The sequence below is a fragment of the Pseudonaja textilis genome, chromosome 2 (assembly GCF_049901715.1).
Source record: "Pseudonaja textilis isolate UNSWEBS1 chromosome 2, rPseTex1.2, whole genome shotgun sequence".
Lineage (NCBI taxonomy): Eukaryota > Metazoa > Chordata > Lepidosauria > Squamata > Elapidae > Pseudonaja > Pseudonaja textilis.
The window spans coordinates 66,276,617-66,283,668 of record NC_141991.1 but is presented as its reverse complement, the minus strand read 5'-3'; the positions used below and the strand labels follow the sequence as shown (position 1 = coordinate 66,283,668).

At 37.0% G+C, this 7,052-nt stretch overlaps 1 long non-coding RNA gene across 1 annotated transcript; it reads left to right on the top strand.

The window, feature by feature from the left end:
• The first annotated feature begins 792 nt into the window (after positions 1-792).
• On the top strand, positions 793-6,186 carry LOC148126897 (uncharacterized). The gene is made up of 3 exons (XR_015741416.1): positions 793-872; positions 2,522-2,566; positions 6,126-6,186. It is a non-coding gene; the product is annotated as an uncharacterized LOC148126897 (long non-coding RNA).
• Positions 6,187-7,052: the final 866 nt, after the last annotated feature.

Genomic DNA, 7,052 nt, shown 5'->3' with positions numbered 1-7,052 from the left:
GCAACTTTAATGCCAAAACTATACTTTGGAGGCTCGAAGAAGAAAGCAGATTCTGCGACACCTGTCTCAGAGCTATCCAGCATCTCAGTGGTAAGCTAAGCAGATGTACGCTTAGCCTCCTTTCTCCCTCCTTGAGGCTAGATTGTGACAAAAGAACGAGAAAAATCATGCAGAGTGGGGGAGAAGAAAGATGCAGAATAAAAGACTTGCATAAAAACAATTTATAACCTAGACGAATTTTTCCCAACTGAAAGTCCACACATCTTAAAGTTGCCAAGGTTGGGAAACATTGATCTAGAATAAAAGATTATTAAGATAAACCTAGATTTAAGGCTGGACTAAAAATAATGTGTTGTTTATATAGGAAAACAGACATAGGTAAAGCACCTCTAAGATGTTCATGATTTCAAGAGCAACTGGACAATTTAGTGAACACTTTTACATCCTGCCCTTCGTTTTAGGAATTCTGGTTGGCAATTGCTGGATTGTTTTTCTCTGTATTCTTCAGTAAAGGGATTTTGGCAGAAATGGCAGGTCAGAATTGTGTATGCAGTAGCATTCAGGCTCAAGGTGTTTAAGTGGCGAGGAGTACGGATTTCAATACTTTTGTAGTGTTTCTTGTTAGCAAGCCAGTTTGTCAGTATATACTGTTTTATAGTAGACGTATTAGTTGTTGATTAGGCTTATTAGATCTTTTTAAATCTGATCGTAATTTCTTCTGGCAAGATGAATATGGAGGCAAAGGGGACACGCAAATGATTCTGAGTGAATGTGAACAACTTGGAAAAAAAGAAAGCAACATCACCGCATCAGCCTGGGCTCCCTTTCTTCAACCCAACAATCAAAGGCAGAAGAACTTATGGAAGGAATCTGTAAGTAAAATAAATTTCCCTTCCATCTTTAACAAATTTGCAGCCCTTGAATCACTTGAATGGGACCTTCAAACAGAACTGGAAAAAACAACAGCTGCTAAATCTTTCACGATCTGTCAGAGAAGAGCTAAATGAGAATCTGAATTTTCTCCCAGTTTCTCACTGTGCATCTCTAGCGCAACTTGCTAGTTCACCTGCTAACCTCCAGGGAAATAAAAAAATAAGCTTAAAAATAAGATGCAAAATCAGAATATGGAGAGACTCCCGTGGGAAAATTCAACGGAGTTTATGGCAAAGTAATGCTTTCTTACCGTGCAAACTGTTATTTCATTATTTGAGCAGCTGTCAGGTATAAAATATGACCTGGAATTGTTGTGGGGGGGGGGACTTTGAAGGGCACAAGTAGATCCTTTGTGTGGTGTAGGTAAGGTTTTAGGCAAAGAAGGATGCACAGGGAACAGTACAAACCATTTTTTTCCAGATCAATTCTTGCTGCTCTCAAAGGAACAGCAAACGTCCAGTTAAGGTTTGACGTAGAAATGCCTACAATGTAGATAAGAGCTTAGAGGGTAATAATAAACTACCTGCTAAAAATCCAATTCCTTCGAGTTGGATTGACCCCTTTAATAGAAAATTTTTGGAAACAGGCTGTAGAGCAGAAGTTGGCATTATATGGGCCTTGTATACCATTCCTAATTTCTTTAGGACATCACCAAATCCAATAACTGTTTACTCAGAGAATAAGGGATATGGATTTTCAGGCTGAAGTGAAAAGGATGCTCCAAAATAGATAAATAAAGACACTTGGGAACCAGTTAGGTATCTACAAAATCTAACTTTCCCAAGCTGAGAGTGGCATTTTTCAAAGCCTGACATAACATCCTATATCCACACTGCTGACAGGTAGATACTTCAAAACCTCATTAACCAAGTGGAGCTGCCCATGTGATGGCAAGGAGATCGAAACCATTTTGCATGTATTACTACACTATAAATTCTACAGGAATATCAGATCTGCTTATATGCTACTTTGAATATATAAATTTCTGGGAAAAGCAGACAATTTCTATGTGAACCATCTTTTAGAACAGGGGTCTCCAACTTTGGCAACTTTAAGACTTGTGGACTTCATCTCCCAGAGTTCCTCAGCTAGCTTCTAGAAGATTCGATACCGTTTATCACCTATGCAGTAGCCAAATTCTTATTCTTTACCAAATAAAGTGGTAAACCATTTTATCACCTATGCAGTAGCCAAATTCTTCTTCTTTGCCAAATAAAGTGGTATTTGGCAATGAAAATAAAGAATATAATATAGAAATGCTGCAATGAAAATAAAGCATAACTAGTTACAGAACGAATCACTTCATTTACCACTTCAGATGAACACATACTAGCTATCTTGTTTTTAGGTAATATATATTTTACTTCATAGTCTGCAATATTTTAGATTTACATCTGTGCAGGAAATTAATGCACCATTATAGCAATGTATGGCATGTTTTATGAGTTATTTTATCCTTTTATGCTAATATTTTATTTCCTCTGTTTGGTTTTACTTAAGATTTTTTTAAATTTTTTGCTAGTTATTGACCAATTAAACTATCTTACATATACTATTAAAACTCACATCTGTTTGTTTATACCCTAAGATTAGTCCAAACAGTGCATTATACTGCAACAATTTTTGAATCAAGGTAACTAAAAATGTTAATTGAAAGAATGTATAAAAATATCTACATTATTCCTGTAGAATTGAGATATCCATAATGTTCAGATCAGATTTATTTGCAAAGTTGTGGCTGTTGCAATGTGTTTGTGCTCACATGGTCATGATTTCCAATGCTCCCCAATAGCTTCCAACAAGCAAAGTCAATGGGGAAGCCAACAGGAAGTCAGAAATTGCCCTTGCTCCGAGTGCTTTTTTGCCTGTCTGTAGTCATTCTATTTATCTGTTTGGGTGAATAAATCATTGACTTATTATTGATGTTTGTTTGCCACTTTAATTGTTTTTCTAATTGTGATATATATTCTTTTTAGATGATCAAAGGACGATGAGGTAAAACAAAATGCATTCAGCCTAAAATGTAATGTTCATTCTGGTCACATCCAGTTGTACTACCTGTTTCTCAAAGGATGACCCAAGGAATCATAACTGGAGTTGTCCAGTTATAGATGAGCTTGATTCTTGGTGATTTGGGGGGAACATGCTATGACTGTCCTGGCAAAGAGATGAAATTCCTGGCCGCTGCCTCCTTCTGTGATTATATTTCTATTTGTAAACTTACCATATAACTCAGGGGTTTCCTGATAACTTCTCACCCAAGTGTTAAACTCAGTTTGACCTTTCAAGACTGTGTAGAGACAATGGGAATCAAAATAATTGGGGATTATTTTCTGCCTTATTCTCTTCCCCTCTATAATATTCATTCCTTTAGCTCTAAGGCAATTTTCTTTGTCTCTGTTCAGGGTGACCACCATTTGACTTTCTTCCTCGGGGTTATCAGTGTATTTCTTATTCTGATCCTACGCAGCATCTATTATATATGTCTAATTTTTTATAAGGCTTACATTTTGCAAAAGTGGCTTTTACAAATTGTGACAGAAATTCTCACTGCTCAATTTTTGTCTTATGTGTAGAAAAAAAAAACCCTTGGTCTTTCAGACAAGTGTTGACACCGTCTTTTGTCAAAGATTGCACACTGAAACCCACACAAAAACACCCATTACTCAGATTTGTCAAAGCCCACCCACTAAACACATTTGAGCAGAGATTTGAATCAGACTGTAGCCGGCACTGTCTGGGGGATTTTTTAAAATGCATTCTGGCCTCCATTGGTCCTTTACTGGATATTTTCATAGAATGGATAAACACCAGTCAGAAATATATTAAAAGAATTCAGGAGACAACAATATGTCTCTCCTCGGTGAAGTGTGCTGAGGGGATGACTTAAGATTCTCTACAGTTTCAGTGCTGGGATTTTGATCTGATTCAATTCTTATTAAACCAAACAGCAATTTATATCACCACAGTTTTAGCTTAATTCAAATCACGCAGCCATTGCTTTTTCCCTGCATGAATTGTATGCACATATGGTAAATTGGTCATGTGCATCAGACCTAACTAACAGCATATCACCAAGAAGCTGTGAGAGAAAATCCACATCCCTTGTTGTGAGTATGCTAGTAATTTGTACTTGTGCCAATGAACATGACCAGTCTGCCACAAGTAGCATATTCCACTTGCATAGAGGGAAGGGGGATGCATAGTTTCCAAAACCAAAGATTTTTCACAATGGATATAAAGATTGTTTCTCCCTCCATGATATTTGCTTATTGCTGTGGAAAATCCAGCCAGTGTGGATTCCCCCTCCGCCACAATATGATTTCTCTTCTTGACAGCCCTTAGGGAGGTCCCTCCATCTGCCTCTCTGCCCAATAGGCTTAGGGTGTTTTTACAAGTGATGAGGCTAAAAAAAGGCTCTTAGTCTAGAATATGTCATTTGCAAATGCTATTACTGTGAAGTAGAAAAGAATAAGAAAGCCATTTTAAACTGAATGTACCTGTCAGCCATTGTAGGTTTTACATTTACATTATAGATGTTTAAACCAAGTAACGTCTCTGACTTTTTGTGTGTGCAAATTGTAGGTTTTGCATTTACATTCTTTTGCAAAAAAGCAAAAAGAATAGATTTTTTGGGGGGGTAAATGCTAAGGAAGACGTCACAATCATTTTATCTGTAAGCAGATATGTAAGATTCTACCCTTGTGTATTGCACACTTTACTACTCTGTTCATAAATTCTAAACCTAACCACTTCATATCCCAAGATTGTTATTTCCTTCTCTTTCTCAGCCTGGGGGAGGGGGGAAGCAGATACAATGCATTTACACAAATTCAATATAAAGAAAAGAACCCCCATTCTCAGCTCAGGGAGAAGGAAGATTGTACGTGTGAATGGGGAACATGGTGAAAAATGGGGAACAAGACTGAAAAGACGTAATAATATAGAAATGTCAATGTGCAGACAACCTTTAGTTTGGGAAAATACTTAATTCTTAGTATCTTTAGGCTACAGCCTCAGGATTTCTCCGATCTAAATATTAAACAAATCTGATGCTTAGATTTTTCAAGATCAGCCAGTCATCTTGGTACTGCCAACTCTTAATATTATACTATTACACTTAAGCTGTTTGAGATTTCAACTTGCTGAAGTACATTGCAAACTGCAAATGTCTGTGAAATCTGAAACTGGAAAGCAGTATATGCTAGCTAGAGGGCCACAAACTTATGTCAGAGGCTTATAACAAAGTTTGCCTGCCAACTATGTAGACTGCACTAATCATGTGGATTGCCATTGGAAACTAGGAGCATTAGAGCAGGGTTCGGCTTCGGATCTTTGATACACATGTTCAATTTAGCTGTAGCTAAAGCCTCCTAATGGAAACGTCCAACTCCTGAAATGAACCTTGGGCAAGGGACTAAAAATCCACATGTATCATACATGATTCAATTACTCTCACAGTTATTTGTTTCTAAACTGAGCAACGTTGTTTATGACGAACAATGTGAACAGTTGCTCCTACTCTCCCACATATGCAAGCACGGGACTTAATGAAGCCATACCAAAATGATGAAATAATAAACATGCAAGTGATAAATCAGCCTGGTACATTTCTCTTATCGCCGGTATTTGCTGTCCTTCATCACTTTTATATATTTTATATATTCTTGAGTGCAGACAAAAGAGTGTTGCTTTTAACTGGCTTTTTTGTTTTGTTTTTTGAATGGTCTCTGGATTACCCTTTTCTAATCTTTGCCTCAACTCCAACAACTTTATAACTCCAAGATTGTGACATTTCCATTTTGGTTAATATCACAAATATCTTTGAACAATGGACAATGTTCTATTTCGTATTTTAGCGTCATCATATAAGAGGAAAGGCAGTGATCAGCTCAAAGCACTCTACATTATTTGGCAAAGTCATAGAATCTCCTCTTCCAGTTTGTCTGAATCTTTCTTAAAATGTGGTTCTCTGAACTGGGCAAAATTGTTAAGGAAAGGCCTGACCAATGCAGAATGAAGTGGAAAAATAATTTCCTGTGATTTGAAAATTGGATTTGCCTCTTTTGCAGCTGCATCATATTGGTTCTCACATAAAATGTATAATCATTTCAGGATTTTTTCACAATACTGTTACAAGCCAGTTATCCATCATCCTGCACATTTGACTTCTGTTTTCAATTTCATTCTAGCTATTTTCAACCCACTTCTCTTACCCATTATAAGAGATTGTTTGGATTCTACTTCTGGCTACTAGAGTATTGGGTATCCCATCCAGCTTTCTGTCATCCTTGAATTTGTGCATTCCCTCAACCTTTTCATCCAAGCAATTAATAAAAGTATTGATGAAAGTAGAACTTAAGACTGAGACTGATGTATGTCATTTGATACTAACCTCCAATTTGGTAAGTAATTGTTGATAATATTTCTTTGTTTCCTGTTTTTGAGCCAGATATGTATCCAATTAATTGTTATTTCATACAGCCATCCTCTATTCACTAATTATGCTTGCTAACCAAAATGTCATGGAGTCCCACAATTTTTTAGGAAAATTACCTGATCAACAAGTGAGAAAAAGTTTGTCCTCAAAATGTATTCTTGAGAAATCCATGCTAATTTCTAGCAATTACAACACTGTTTTAAAGTGATTATAGGTGGATTATTTTTTAAAAGTCTTTAATTAGATGAAATCCTTTACAATTTGCTCTAAGTGATTTCCATGGAACAATGTTAGACTAATTAGCCAATCATTCCTTTGAGCCTCCTTCCCTCCTCCCCCAACCCTTTGGGGAAGACAGGGACACGATCCCTTCTGCAGCATTTCTTAGACATAATGCATAACAACTCAGCCAGATATCAGCAACTTCCTGCAGTACTGTAGGATGCAATGTATCCAACTCCAGAGATTTCATTTTAAGTGAATTCATTCTAAGTAAATCCATATTCCCAGAACATCAACTTCTATCCCCCACCAGCTGAAGACCCACTCTTCATTGACCACTGCCTACCGTAATATAAATCCAGAGAGAAAACTGAGCCAAAATAAATGCTGACCACTTGGCCCTGCTTTGTGACCAATCAATGTGTTGACATCTTCGCCGAGAGGCTGACAATGTGGC